The sequence below is a fragment of the Nycticebus coucang genome, chromosome 3, assembly GCF_027406575.1.
Source record: "Nycticebus coucang isolate mNycCou1 chromosome 3, mNycCou1.pri, whole genome shotgun sequence".
NCBI lineage: Eukaryota > Metazoa > Chordata > Mammalia > Primates > Lorisidae > Nycticebus > Nycticebus coucang.
In genome coordinates, this window is record NC_069782.1 from 128,904,123 (window position 1) to 128,918,903 (window position 14,781).

Here is a 14,781-nt window from a genome sequence, read left to right on the forward strand (position 1 = left end):
ACTACTTTTCAAGTAAGGTCAAACAACAGTTACACTGGCTCCGCGCCTATAGCTCAGTGGTTAGGGCGCCGGCCACATACACCAAGGTATGCAGGTTCAAACCTGGTCTGGGTCTGGTAAACAGTGACAACAACAACAAAAATAGGTGCGTGTTACAGCAGGTGCCTGTAGTCCCAGCTACTTGAGAGGCTGAGGCAAGAGAATCACTGTCTCCAAAAAAAAAAAACCAACCATGCAAGAACTGCAAGAGTTTACTTTTTACTGAGACACTCAATTTACTGAAGAGATAATGTAGAGATAATTAGCAGCACACCGTATTTTAAACAGATACTTGCAACACTTGAGCTGTCTGCAATAGCAACAGAAGGTGGCTACGCAATTATTAAATACAGTATGTATTACAGCTAACTATATGCAGTTATGACTTTTTTTTGAGAGGGATCTCTGTCGCCTAGGCTGAAGTGCAGTGGCACAATCATAGTTCCCTAGTTATGACTTAATATTTCATCATTACAACTGTTTATATTTCTCTTGGATGCAAAAGGTGGCTTCTATGATCTGTAAGTGCGTATGTAAGTTTTGATAAATTTTAACTTTTAAAACAGATTCATGTGTTTTTTCTGATAGTAAGTGATAAGACTTGTATCTACATATATTTTATGCATTCATGACATGCCTTTTTCTTAATTTTTTCAATATTTCTAGGTCACATTGTTTGCAAATTATTTCTAATTGTTCAAAGTCTAAAAAATTTCTAACACATTGAAAAACATCCACATATAAGTGGATGTAAACAGTTCAAACCTGTTGTTCAAGGATCAGCTTTATCAGCATCATCTTTCCCAATTTAATTTAATCTCTCATACAGTAAATACTCAATGGTGCAAAGGATACAAAAAAAAATAAATTTAGAATGAAGACTCCAAATAAGAAAAGAGTTTACTCTAAAGCAGATAAATTACAGCTATATTGTGATGGACTGTGCACAATATCAGGTTAAGGAATGTATATTTAATTTAATAGGTGGTGGAGAGCCATTAAAGGAACATTTTGTTTTAGGAAGATTAATATGAAGCATTCAAGATGAGGAAATTATTTACTAAGCTATTCCAAAATGTAAGGCAGACTTCACTGGTAAATTCTATAAAACAAAGAATTAACACCAATCTGTTTGAAATTCTTCCAAAAACTAAGAGAGAAGGGAACACTTTCCTACTCATTTTATGAGTTAGTATTTCCTGTTGCCAAGATAAGACAAGAAAACTACAGACTGAATACAGTTGCAAAACTCTCAGCAAAACACTAGCAAACAATCCAGCAACATAAAAGAGATGATATGCTATAACCCCATATGGTTTATCCCAGGAGTACGGGGCTGGTTTAACATCCAAATATCAATGTAATGCTTTATGTTAGTAGACTAAAGGACAAAAATCACATGATCATCTCAATAGACATTGAAAAAATATTTGACAATAAGTAACACACTTTTAAGACAAAAACACTCAACAAATTTGTAATAGAAGGGAAAGTTCTTAACCTGGTAAAGAGCATCTACAAAAACAGCAACAAACTCTCAACTAAAATTGTATAATGCTAACTACTTTATCCTTAAGATAGGAACAAGATGTTCACTCTCAGTATTCAACATTGTATGGGAGGTTCTGGCCAGGGCAATTAGGTAAGAAAAATAAAAGCCATCTATATTAAAATTAAAATGCTTTCGGGTAGCGCCTGTGGCTCAAGGAGTAGGACGCCGGTCCCATATGCCGGAGGTGGCGGGTTCAAACCCTGCCCCGGCCAAAAGAAAAAAAATTAAAATGCTTTCTATTCATAGGTGACCTAATTGTATATATAGAAAATTCTAAGAGATACACACACACACACACCATTAGAACTATTAATAAGGGCCAGCACAGTAGCTCACACCTGTAATCCTAGCACTCTGGGAGGCTGAGGTGGGTGGATTGCTTGAGCTCATGAGACAAGACCAGCCTGAGCAAGAGCAAGACCTCATCTCTTAAAAATAGCTGGGCAGAGTGATGGGCACCTATAGTCACAGCTACTTAGGAGGCTGAGGCAAAAGGATCACTTTAGCCTAAGGTTTGAGGTTGCCGTGAGCTATGACTCCCTAACACTCTACCCAGGGCAACTAAGTGAGACTCTGTCTCAAAAACAAACAAAAAAAACCTATTAATGATATGTAAGTTAAGTAAGGTTGCAGGATGTAAGACTGTGATATGTATGTTTTTGTCCACAGTTCCTAGCTTACAATTCCCATAGCCCTTGTTACAGTACTTTGTTATAATGTTGGGGTACCTTAGGGCTTAAAACAGGCCTCAGAAAACAATTTCTCTCCTTGACCTTCTGCCCTTCTTTTACCTGCCCCTTTTTCTAAGACAAGAATCTTCCCATGCCTTTCTGTCTTGGAGCTGGCCATAAAGAAATTCTCTGACCTACTTTGATTATAAGTCATAAGATTCCTATTTCACAAGGGGTCCTGCCCCGCACCCTAGGGGAGGAATGCTGCACTGAGAAGCTAAGAAGGATATGAACAGACAGGGCTTGCTGGGTTTCCCCATCAGTGTGTTAATGTTCACTCATAGCCTTTTTGTCCAATCACATTTCTACGTGATTGTCAATCATGCCTATCTAATGAAGTCTCCATAAAAGGCCCAAGAGGACTGAGTTTGGATAGCTTCCAGATAGCTGAACCACTTAGAAGTTTACAAGAACGTGAAAAATTTCCAATATATTTACTGGAAAAAATCCACATATAAGTGAACCTGCACAGTTCAAAACTCATGTAATTCAAGGGTCAATGCTATCAACTTCCATCTTTACCAGTGATCGTGTGTTGAGAGAGTGGCGCACTCCAACTCCACAGGAACAGAAGCTCCTACCCAGGAGACCCTTAACAGAGCTTGCCTTATGTATCTCTTCATCTGGTTGTCTGTTTGTAGCCTTAAGATACCCTTTGTAATAAATTAGTAAGGATATTTCCCTGAGTTCTGTGAGCCACTCTAGCAAAATAATCAAACCCAAGGAGGTGGTTGTGAGAACCCAAATTTATAGCCAATTGGTGAGAAGCACAAGCAAAATAACCCAGGGCTTGCAATTGGCATCGGAAAGGGGGTCAATTTGAGGGATTGAGCCCTCAACCTGTGTGATCTGATTCTATCTCAAGGTAGATAGTGTCAAAAATGAATTAGAGAACACCAGCTGGCCTGCTGTGTAATTAATTGATTGCTTGCTTGCTTGCTTTGTAGATGGCAGGGGAAGCTCACCCACATCTGGTCACAAAAATCTGTTGATTGTTGTGAATGAAAGAATAGAAAAAGCACTTTGAGTTTGAGTTCTTCTACTCTGAGAAAGATTAATATATAAAACCTATATACTAGCAATGAGCAATCCTAAAATGCAATTAATAAAAATTTAAGTTATAGCATCAAGATGGATAAAATGCTTAAGGATAAATTAATCAAAAGTATAAGACTACTGAAAACTAACTACAAAGCTTTGTTGAAAGAAATTTTTAAAAACCTAAAAACAGGCTCAGCGGTGCATCTTACAAGGGTATATATGAAACTTAGTAAATGTGGAATGTAAATGTCTTAGCACAATAACTAAGAAAATGCCAGGAAGGCTATGTTAACCATTATGATGAAAATGGGTCAAACAGTCTATGAAGCTAGTGTATGATGCCCCATGATCATATCAATGTACACAGCTATTATTTAATAAAAATAATAATAATAAATAAATAAAAACAGGCTCCACGCCCACAGCTCAGTGGTTAGGGTGCTAGCCACATAAACCAGGACTGGTGGCTTCTAGCCCAGCCCAGGAATGCTAAACAATGACAACTACAATAAAAAACAGTGGGGCATTGTGGCAGGTGCCTGTAGTCCCAGCTATTGGGAGGCTGAGGCAAGAGAATCCCTTATGTCCAAGAATTTGAGGTTGCTGTGAGTTGTGATGCCACAGCACTCTACCAAGGGCCACATAATGAGACTGTATCTCAAAAAAAAAAAAAAGCTAAAAACAGACATCCCATGCTCACAGATTGGAAAACTTAATTTTTTTCTTTTTGAGATAGAGTGTCACTTTGTCACCCCTGGTAGAGTGCCCTGGTATCACAGCTGACAGCAACCTCAAAATCTTGGGCTCAAGTGATTCTCTTGCCTCAACCTCCCAAGTAGCTGGGACTACAGGTGCCCACCACAATGTCCGGCTATTTTTAGAGATGAGGTCTCGCTCTGGCTCAGGCTGGTCTCGAACCTGTGAGCTCAGGCAATCCACCTGCCTCGGCCTCCCAGAGTGCTGGGATTACAGGCATAAACACAATATTTTAAAGACTCTTTAATTGATTTACAGAGTCAACATAATTGATACCATAATTCCTTTTTAGTACAAATTGCTCCTAAAATTCGTCTGGAAACGCAAAGTACCCAAGATAGCCAATCTTGTAAAAGAAGAAGAAAATCAGAGGACTCACACTTCCTGATTTTAAAACTTACTGCAAAAATACAGTAATAGAAACTGTGATACTGACATAAAGGTAAATATATAGCTTGATGGAATATAATTGAGAATTCAGAAATAAATACATGATAGACAATTGATTTTTGACTAGGATTCCAAGACAATTCATTGGGGAAAAATAATCTCTTTAACAAATGGTGTTGGGACAACTGGATGCAAAAGGATGAAGTTGAACCCAAACCTTACACCATCTACAAAAATTAACTTAAAAAAAAAAAGACTTGAAGGGATCATAGGCCTAAAATGCAAGAGCTAAACCAAACATCTTAGAAGAAATCAGGGAGTAAATCTTTTGACTTTGGGTTAGGCAAAGCTGTCACTGCAGGGTCTCGGTACTTGTCTCTGAAGTCACATCAGAAGAATGAGGACAAGTGGTTGAGAAGGAAAGACGTTTATTACTTTACTGCCAAAGGAGGAAAAATGGAGGACTATCATTTCAAAGTCCAAATTTTCTGTGCCTAAATAGAAAAACAGAGCTTTGAATAGACATTTTTCCAAAGAAGGTATATAATTAATAAGCGCATAAAAAGAGGCATAACATCATTAATTATTAGAGAAATGCAAATCAAAACCACAGTGAGGCCAGAGGGGTGGCTCACACCTGAGGCAGGAGGATCACTTGAGCTCAGGAGTTCAAGACCAGTCTGAATGAGAGTGACACACCCATCTCTACTAAAAATAGAAAAATTAGCTGGGTGTTGTGGTGGGCTCCCATAGTCCCAGCTAGTTGGGAGGCTGAGGCTGGAAGATTGCTTGAACCCAGAAATTTGAGATTGCTGTGAGCTACACTGATGCCATGGCACTCTAGACTGGGCAACAGACTTTGTCTAAAAAGAAAAGTCTAAGACTTTGTCTAAAAAAGAAAACACACACACACACAATGAGATACTACTTCATACCCACTGGGATGACTAAAATCCCCAAGAGTGACATACCAAGTGTTGGATAGGGGCGGCGCCTGTGGCTCAAGGGGTAGGGCGCCGGTCCCATATGCCGGAGGTGGCGGGTTCAAACCCAGCCCCGGCCAAAAAAAAAAAAAAAAAAAAGAAAATAAGAAAAACCAAGTGTTGGATAGGATATGGAGCAACTACGACCTTTATACACTGCTTGTGGGGATGTAAAACGGTATAGCAGTTTTTTAAGCCTGGGAATTCCTCAATGTTAAACACAGAGCTGCCATATGTCCCAGCAATTCCACTCCTAGGTAAATGCCCCAGAGAACTGAAAACATATGTGCTCATAGAAACTTGGTACATGTATGTTCATAGCAATATTATTTATTTCTTAGAGAATAACCATTTGTAACTAATTCCTAATGAAATAAATCAGCCAAAGATCATCAATGCTAAAGCCATTAGGTAAAAGGTTGAATGGGAGCTGAATATCCACAGGGTACCAAAATGTCACCCTATAGATTATTTGCTAGTCATAAAAGTAGAAACTTAATGGTACAACTGACTATCTGGTTGTAGCCACCTTAACTCAGCAATTAAGCTTAACATTACTAGCAGTGGAAGAGTATACTGCTAATGGAATTCAAGGAGTTGGACAACCTGGAAAGCAGCTGAAGCAAAGTATGTGATGGTTAACCATTGATCAAGCATAAGTGGAAAGAGCACCCCTGCACAGGGTGGCCAGCCATCCTAGTTTGCTTAGAACTTTTTCAGCTTTCATATTGGAAGACCCACAACTTGGGAAATTCCTCCATGCCATGCAAACTGGAAGGTCAGTCACTCTACCAGCTCAGTAAAATTACCTTTGTACCTTTTCCTTGGTCCTCACCTCCCTGCTCCAATCCTAGAATCAGGGGAAGACTAATTGAATAACAAGAAAAAATTATATAAGAGGAATGACACTTTGTCCCCAGCAGTAGCTGGTCCCTGAGCCAAGAAAGAGGGGAGATTTAAATTGGAGATTTTTGTGGATGGGTGATTAAAATGTTCCCAAATTGATTGTGTAAAGGTTGCACAACGTTGTGAATATGCTAAAAACCATTGCACTTTACGCTTTTTTGGGGGGGGGAGGGTGTTGTTGAAACAGAGTCTCACTTGGTCACCCTCAGTAGAGTGCTGTGGCATCACAGCTCACAGTGACCTAAAACTCTTGGGTTAAGCGATTCTCTTGCCTCAGCCTCCCAAGTAGCTGGAACTACAGGCACCCGCCACAACTCCTGGCTGTTTTTAGAGACGGCATCTTGCTCTGGCTCAGGCTGGTCTCAAACTCATGAGCTCAGGCAATCTACCGGCCTTGGCTTTACATAGTGCTAGGATTATAGGCATGAGCCACCATACTTGGCCGAGCTTCACACTTTAAGTGGTTGAATTTTATGTGATTTTATCTCAGTAAAACTGTGTTTAAAAAATGGATGTGACAGCCACTAAAAATTGAAAAAGCGAAGCAAGAGGATCGCTTGAGCCCAAGAGTTGGAGGTTGCTGTGAGCTATGACAGCACTGCACTCAACCCAGAGCGTCAGCTTGAAGACTCTGTCTCAAAAAAAAAAATGGATGTGAGAAGATTAGATTAACTTTTTACATCTGAGAGAGACCAAAAACTTTGTGTCTGAGATGCGGTCAAGGCAAGGTAAGAGAATTTCATATAGCATGATTAAAAACAATGGTGGGAGCAAAATACTGTTTTCTTATTTGTTCTCTAGTTTACATCTTTCAAAAAACTGGCTTCAGTGGTTTGAACATTTTTCCAAGCAAGCAAGAGTCGTGACTAAAATCTGAAAAATATTTATTTCATCCATTCCTGCATAGATGCTAGATTTTATCTTTGGATAAAGTCACAGATAGTTGTGTATTTGGATTGCATTGCTCAATCAATGCTGAGAACTGCACTATCGCTTGGGTTTGGTTATTTGAACCAATAAAATAATCACTCAAGCCACTTTAAGTTGGATATACCATTTGAAAGGATCCTAACATGTTTGGAGAATGAGTTCATTTTCCTTCTAGCAGTTGGTGTGAAGGTTTCATAGCAATCTTTGTTAGTAGGGTGTAAGGACCTTCCTCCAGAGCTTTGTACGGCATATCAGTCAGCTGCAAGAGATAGCATTTTTAGAAAAACTATCTTATTGGTTAAATTGAATGAATTCAATGGCATTTAAATAACCTTACAGCTTACTTAAGCCTCTCAGAGTTCAATCAACTTATTAAAGAATGCACTTTATGGCTGGGCGAGGTGGTTCATTCCTGTAATCCTAGCCCTCTGGGAGGCAGAGGCAGGTGGATTGCTTGAACTCAGGAGATCAAGACCAGTTTGAGCAAGAGTGAGACCCCCATCTCCACTAAAAGTATAAAAATCAGCTGGACATGATGGCAGGCACCTGTAGTCCCAGCTCTTTGGGAGGCTAAGGCAAGAGGATCTCTTGAGCCCAAAAGTTTGAGGTTATATGAGCTCTCTTTTTTTTTTTTTTTTTGCAATGTTTGGCCGGGGCTGGGCTTGAACCCACCAACTCCGGCATATGGGGCTGGTGCCCTACCCCTTTGAGCCACAGGTGTATGAGCTCTTATACACTTTATACCTTTAAATTGTTCAGAAGTTGATTGTAGTTTCGGTGAAGATAGGGCATGTGTAAATAAGTCACCCTATTTATAGATCTTTCAACCATTCACAAGAGTCCACTCACAAGATACTGAAGTGATGGTCCTTCCTTTCTTTACAGGTGAACAAAGGAAGTGAATCTCCTTCTCATAGATAAATGATACAAAACAGTTAAATCTTATGTCAAAAATCATGATTATGATAACAACACATTTTATATATCTAGTCCATATCCTCATGCCCAGCACGGTACTTGATGTTCTATGGATGCAATCTCTATGGTAAAAGAATTGGAGATTGAAGTTATAGATTCGATGATGTCCTTTAAATAAAATATGGGCCTCTTTTGCTGCAAACTCCTTTTGCAAATTACCAGCTGGTAATCACTCTCAAATATGACCCCAAACAAGTAAAAAATCTAAACACGTTTAAAAGCTAACTAAAAAGCTAAGTGCTAAAAAAAAGTACTCTCCCAAAATTTCTACATATGTGTCTGAACATATATAAACACATAGAAAAATACATATCACTTAATGGTGTTGGCACTAAGCTTAAAGACAGTTGTCAGAAAATTTTCTTGGGCCCATAAATTTGGCTATTTTTATGTTTCAATTCACACTGTCTATAATAACAACTCAAGCATAGATTATAAGAGTGAATTTGGTATTATGAATTTAAACAAGTTCATAGTAAAAGGGTTAACATATGTCAAGATAGTACTCTTCCTTACCAAGTAAAAATAAACTCAGCTTTATCTTGTCAACAGATTGTTTTGGTCAACAGGTTGTTTTGGTGACACTTTCAGGGAGTTAACATTCGGTGGCATTCAGCATCTCATATGTATTTCTTTAGCTCATTTTCTTTAGTCCTCTAGTTCCCCTGAAAGCAACCACTAAACAATTCCTGTTTCCTTTCTGAATTTGCTTATAACTTACTTGAATTGAATTGCTAGTAAAGCTATGTGTTTTTCCATGTAAATAATTTATTGTCCCCCATATTATTCATGTCAGATATAGTTTCTGTTTGGCTACTTTCATATAATATTGGTTTTATAAAAGTTTGAAATTGGGGAGGCGGAGCAAGATGGCAGCCGAGTAACAGCTTCCTTGCATCTGGGCACCGTGAGTCTGGGGATATAGGACTCCAGGCATCTCTGGCTGGTGGGATCTGCCTACCATCACCCCTGAGAGGATACAGGGAGTCAGCGAGAGACTTCTGGACCCCAAGAGGAGGACTAAAACAGTGGAAAACCAGCAAGTGGTTGCATGTGTTCAATCCGTCTAAACCCGCCCGCAACTGTAAGTTCAGTAGCAGCGAGACTGCAAACCAGAAAGGCCTTACCTGTGAACTGTTTTGGTGTCTTTGGACTTGGCACTCAGCTGAACTGCCTTGGGGAGAGCCTGAGCGGGAGTGCAGAGAACTTTGGCCTTTGTCTAGGGCCCCAGTCTGAGCCGCTGAGCCAGACGGAGCTAATAGTGTTTGGCTCTGGGTCACAGGCAGACATTGTGAGCGATCTGCCCCGGCAAGCTCCGCCCTCAGGGTCGCAGAGCTGGAATTAGGTGGGAGCTGGTAACCCAGCGACCAAGTAGCCTAAGGGTGGGGTCTGAGCGGCCTTGCAGCCCTAACCCTCGGGGGCAGAGGGAGACCAGTTTTGACACACAGGGTAAGTGGATAGCCACTTCAGCAGTGATTCCAGTGACAAGCACTTCCCTGAGAAAGCTTCTGCTCAGTAAGTGAACAAGTTCAAAGTGCCTTTTAAGTGGGCTGAAGAGAGATTTAGGGTGTCTACCTGCTGGGGTTTGAGAAACTAGCAGCCTCCAGTCGTATCAGAACTGTGATTAACATCTCATACCCCAGAAGACCATGTGTTGCCCAGACAATATTCAATAACATATACATACTGCTTTGTTTTTGGTTGTGTGTTTTTTTTTTTTTTTGGTTTGGTTGTTTTTTTTGTTTATTTTGATGTTGTGGATTGTTGTTTTGTTTTTTAAGTTCAACCTTTTCCATACAGATCCTTTTTCTTTCTCAATTTTTCTAGTTTAATTATAATTTCCCATTGCTGCCTATTTCAATAATTAGAACTTCATTTTTGTCAGTGTTTCTACCACTATTATTTGGTTTTTCCAGCCAATTTTATCCCGTAAAGTTTTCTGTTTGCTTGTTTTGGTTTGATTTATAGCATTTTTGTCTTTCCTCTCTACTTGGTGGAGGTGGGGTACTGTGTCTGATCAGGTTAGCAAAGAGCTGCTGACCTCAAGGGAACCACCCAACTGGGCACCCCCAGAAGGTGGTTTTTTTTTTAAGGTTGTATCAAAGTACCCTACTGTACACCTATATTGCTCTGTCTCCCTCTTTCTGTGCCTCTCTTCTTTTTGTCAATATTCCCTTTACCCATCCCCTCTCCTTTCTCTATTTTTCTTTTTTTTTCCTTATCACTCGGTCCTCCTTTCTTTCATCCCTTTTTTGCTCTTAAACCTTCTCACCCTTCTGGTCCTGTAACCCTTAGTCCACAGGCACGAGAACTTAAAGAGCAAGAGGAAGTGAAAGGAAAATTAGGGCAAGGAAACAGATAAAAGAAATCACCCATGAGGAAGAATCAGCAGAAAACTCCAGGCAACATGAAGAACCAGTCTAGAACAACCCCACCAAGGGACCATGAGGTAGCTACTGCAGAGGATTCCACCTATACAGAAATGTTAGGAATGACAGAAAGGGAATTTAGAATACACATGTTGAAAACAATGAAAGAAATGATGGAAACAATGAAGGAAACTGCTAATAAAGTGGAAAATAACCAAAAGGAAATCCAAAAACAGAATCGAATCAGAGATGAACGATACGAAGAATATAAAAAGGATATAGCAGAGCTGAAGGAAATGAAACAGTCAATCAGGGAACTTAAAGATGCAATGGAAAGTATCAGCAACAGGTTAGACCATGCAGAAGAAAGAATTTCAGAGGTAGAAGACAAAGTTCTTGAGATAACTCAGATAGTAAAAGAGGCAGAAAAGAAGAGAGAGAAAGCAGAACGTTCACTGTCAGAATTATGGGACTTTATGAAGCGTTCCAACATACGAGTTATAGGAATTCCAGAAGGGGAAGAGGAATGCCCCAGAGGAATGAAAGCCATACTAGAGAATATTATAAAAGAAAATTTCCCAAATATCACCAAAGATTCTGACACCCTGCTTTCAGAGGGCTATCGGACCCCAGGTCGCCTCAACTCTAACCGAGCTTCTCCAAGACACATTGTGATGAACCTGTCCAAAGTCAAGACAAAAGAAAAGATTCTGCAAGCTGCCAGGAGTAAGCGCCAGTTGACCTACAGGGGCAAATCCATCAGAGTGACCGCAGACTTCTCTAATGAAACTTTCCAAGCAAGAAGACAATGGTCATCTACCTTTAATCTACTTAAACAGAACAATTTCCAGCCCAGAATTCTGTACCCTGCTAAGTTAACTTCAAAATTGATGGAGAAATCAAATCATTTACGGATATACAAACATTGAGGAAATTCGCCACAACAAGACCAGCTCTACGGGAAATACTTCAACCTGTTCTGCACACTGACCACCACAATGGATCAGCAGCAAAGTAAGAACTCAGAAATTAAAGGACAGAACCAAACCTCCACACTGATGCAAAAGATAAAACTAAGCAATGGACTCTCACAAAATAAGATGAATAGAATACTACCACACTTATCAATTATCTCAATAAATGTTAATGGCTTGAATTCCCCAATGAAGAGACATAGATTGGTTGACTGGATTAAAAAACACAAGCCATCCATTTGCTGTCTGCAAGAAACACACCTGGCTTCAAAAGACAAATTAAAGCTCCGAGTCAAGGGTTGGAAGACAATTTTTCAGGCAAATGGAATTCAGAAGAAAAGAGGAGTTGCAATCTTATTTTCAGGATACATGTGGATATAAAAGTTTGAAATTAAGTTTTTGAAATTAAGTTTTGAAAATTAAGAAAATAATATATAAACATATTTCTCTTTTCTGATATCACCCTTCCATTTTTTTTTATAACCTCAGAAGAGTATTTTTCCCTCTAGTGTTTATCTTTTTATTCTAGTCCTCTTTTTTCTGATGTTTTATGACCTATCAAGAATATATTTTATAGGATTATGTGAAGTAAAGACCTAAATTATTTATTTATGTATTTTATTTATTTATTTATTTTTTTGAGACAGAGCCTCGCTCAGTTGCCCTGGGGTAGAATACCATAGTGTCATAGCTCACAGCAACCTCAAACTCTTGGGCTCAAAGATCCTTGCCTCAGCCTCCCAAGTAGCTGGAACTACAGGCGCCACCACAACACCCAGCTATTTTTAGAGATGGGTCTCACTGTTGCTCAGGCTGGTCTGGAACTCCTGAGCTCAGGCCTAAATTATTTCTTTTCTGTGTTAATATCCTGCTGTCCAGAAAACATTGAACAGTTTATCCCATTTGGTCTTGTGGTTTATCACAAGTTAAAACCTTATACTTTTGGCTGGGCTTAGTGGCTCACACCTGTAATCCTAGCCCTCTGAGAGGTGGAGACAGGTGTATTGCTTGAGCTCACAAGTTTGAGACCAGCCTGAGCAAGAGCAAGACTCTGTCTCTACTAAAAATGGTAAAACTGAGGCAAGAGGATTGCTTGAGTCCAAGGTTGGAGGTTGCTGTGAGCTGTGCTGATGCCACGACACTCTACCCAGAGCTCAACAGCTTGAGACTGTCTCAAAAAGAAAAAAAGAAAAAAAAAACTATCCTTTGACTGTACTAGGAAAATTATTTTGTACTATACATAACTTTTATTATTTTTAAAAGTATATACTCTTTTTAAAAATTACATAAAGCTTTTAAGAGTTAACTCTTTTGGTGGAACTCATTTGGTAGAATGAGTTCATTCATTGTTTATATATTCTTTTTTAAATTTATTTATTTATTTTTTACTGTTGGGGATTCATTGAGGATACAATAAACCAGGTTACACTTATTGCATTTGTTAGGCAAAGTCCCTCTTCCTATCGTGTCTTGCCCCCAAAAGGTGCGGCACACACAAAGGCCCCACCCCCCTCCCTCCTTCCCCCTCTCTGCTCTTCCTTTCTCCACCCCTCCCTCCTTCTTTCTCTCTCTGCTCTCCCCTTCCCCCACTCCCACCGTGTCCTTAATTGTCCTTAATTGTTTATATATTCTTTGTGACTTATCTACCCAGAAAAATTTCACTGTAGTTCAAGTCTGAATAATCAAAGGAAGAATAGTTTTACAATAAAAGAAAATGTTTTTAAAATTAGTCTTAATTTAATTATATCTCTTTTGGTCCCTGAATATTCTAAAAACAATTTTTGTTGTTTTAGAGGTATAAAAATGTTCAGATTACCTTTGATAAGAGAATTTGGGAGTATTTTATTATTTCATAGTTATGGTTTTTAATTTTTTCTATAGCAATGTGAGTTACTAGGCCCAATTTAAAAATATGAAAGAAAAAAGTTTTTACTGTTACCAGTTAAATCTGGATATCCATTCTAAGATATTACACAATAATGAAAACCTTCATTGTCTGTCTCTAATCATTAACCTAAAGTAAACAACACTCTGTATTATCATGAACATTGAACTCTTTCAGTTATTTAAGTGCAACTGCTTACTAATAAATACTTGCTTGCTAAGTAGAAATGGTACAACATTTTTTTGCAAGTCATGATGAAACATTCCTTTCCACTGAATTATTTCTATGTAGTCAATTATTTACAGCATTCACACACATAGAGACAGACCATTAAAAGAAGATTAGGGAGAAATCATCTTACATACATAAGACCAATAGGGCTAAGTCCAGAATTCAGTTTTCTTTTCTTTTGGGACAGAGTCTTGCTTTTTGCCCTCATTATAGTGCTGTGGCATCATAGCTCACAGCAACCTCAAACTCTTGGGCTCAAGTGATTCTCTTGCCTCAGCCTCCTGAGTAGCTGGGTGCCCCCACAACACCCAGCTATTTTTAGAGATGGGGTCTCATTTTTGCTCAGGCTGGTCTGAAACTTCTGAGCTCAGGCGATCCACCCCCCTCTGCTTCCCAGAGTGCTAGGATTATAGGCTCAGGCCACGGCACCTGCCCCCAAATTCAGTTTTCTTGACTATTTTATGTCTTGCAAGTTTTCATTGTACAGCTTTCCTGTCCCTATTAGAAATACAAGATCTGACAATTAAGTTTGCAACCTCAGCCTAGAAATAGTGCTACATACCTCACTGCTGAATATCACTATCATCGCCTTCAAAGTGCTCCCCTTCAGAAGTTAGGCACTAATGCCAGTGCCTAGTCCACCCATCAAAGCAATTTTAGAACTCTTTTTCTGGAATGGCATCAAAGCTGTCATTATATTACCCTTAATGTCCTAAATGTCATCAAAAAGTCTTCTTTTCAGTTATTCCTTTATCTTCGGGTAAAGAAAAAAGTCATTGGGGGCCAGAGCAGAGAGGGAGAATGCTCCAATACAGTTATTTGTTTACTGGCTAAAAACTCCCTCAGAGACAGTGTCGTGTCAGCTGGTGCATTGTTGTCATGCAAAAGCCATGACTTGTTGGAGAAAAGTTCAGGTCATTTTCATATAACTTCTTCACATGTCTTTTCAGCACTTCTAAATAATAAACATCATTAACCGTCCACTTGGTACAAATTCATAATGACCAGCCTGAACA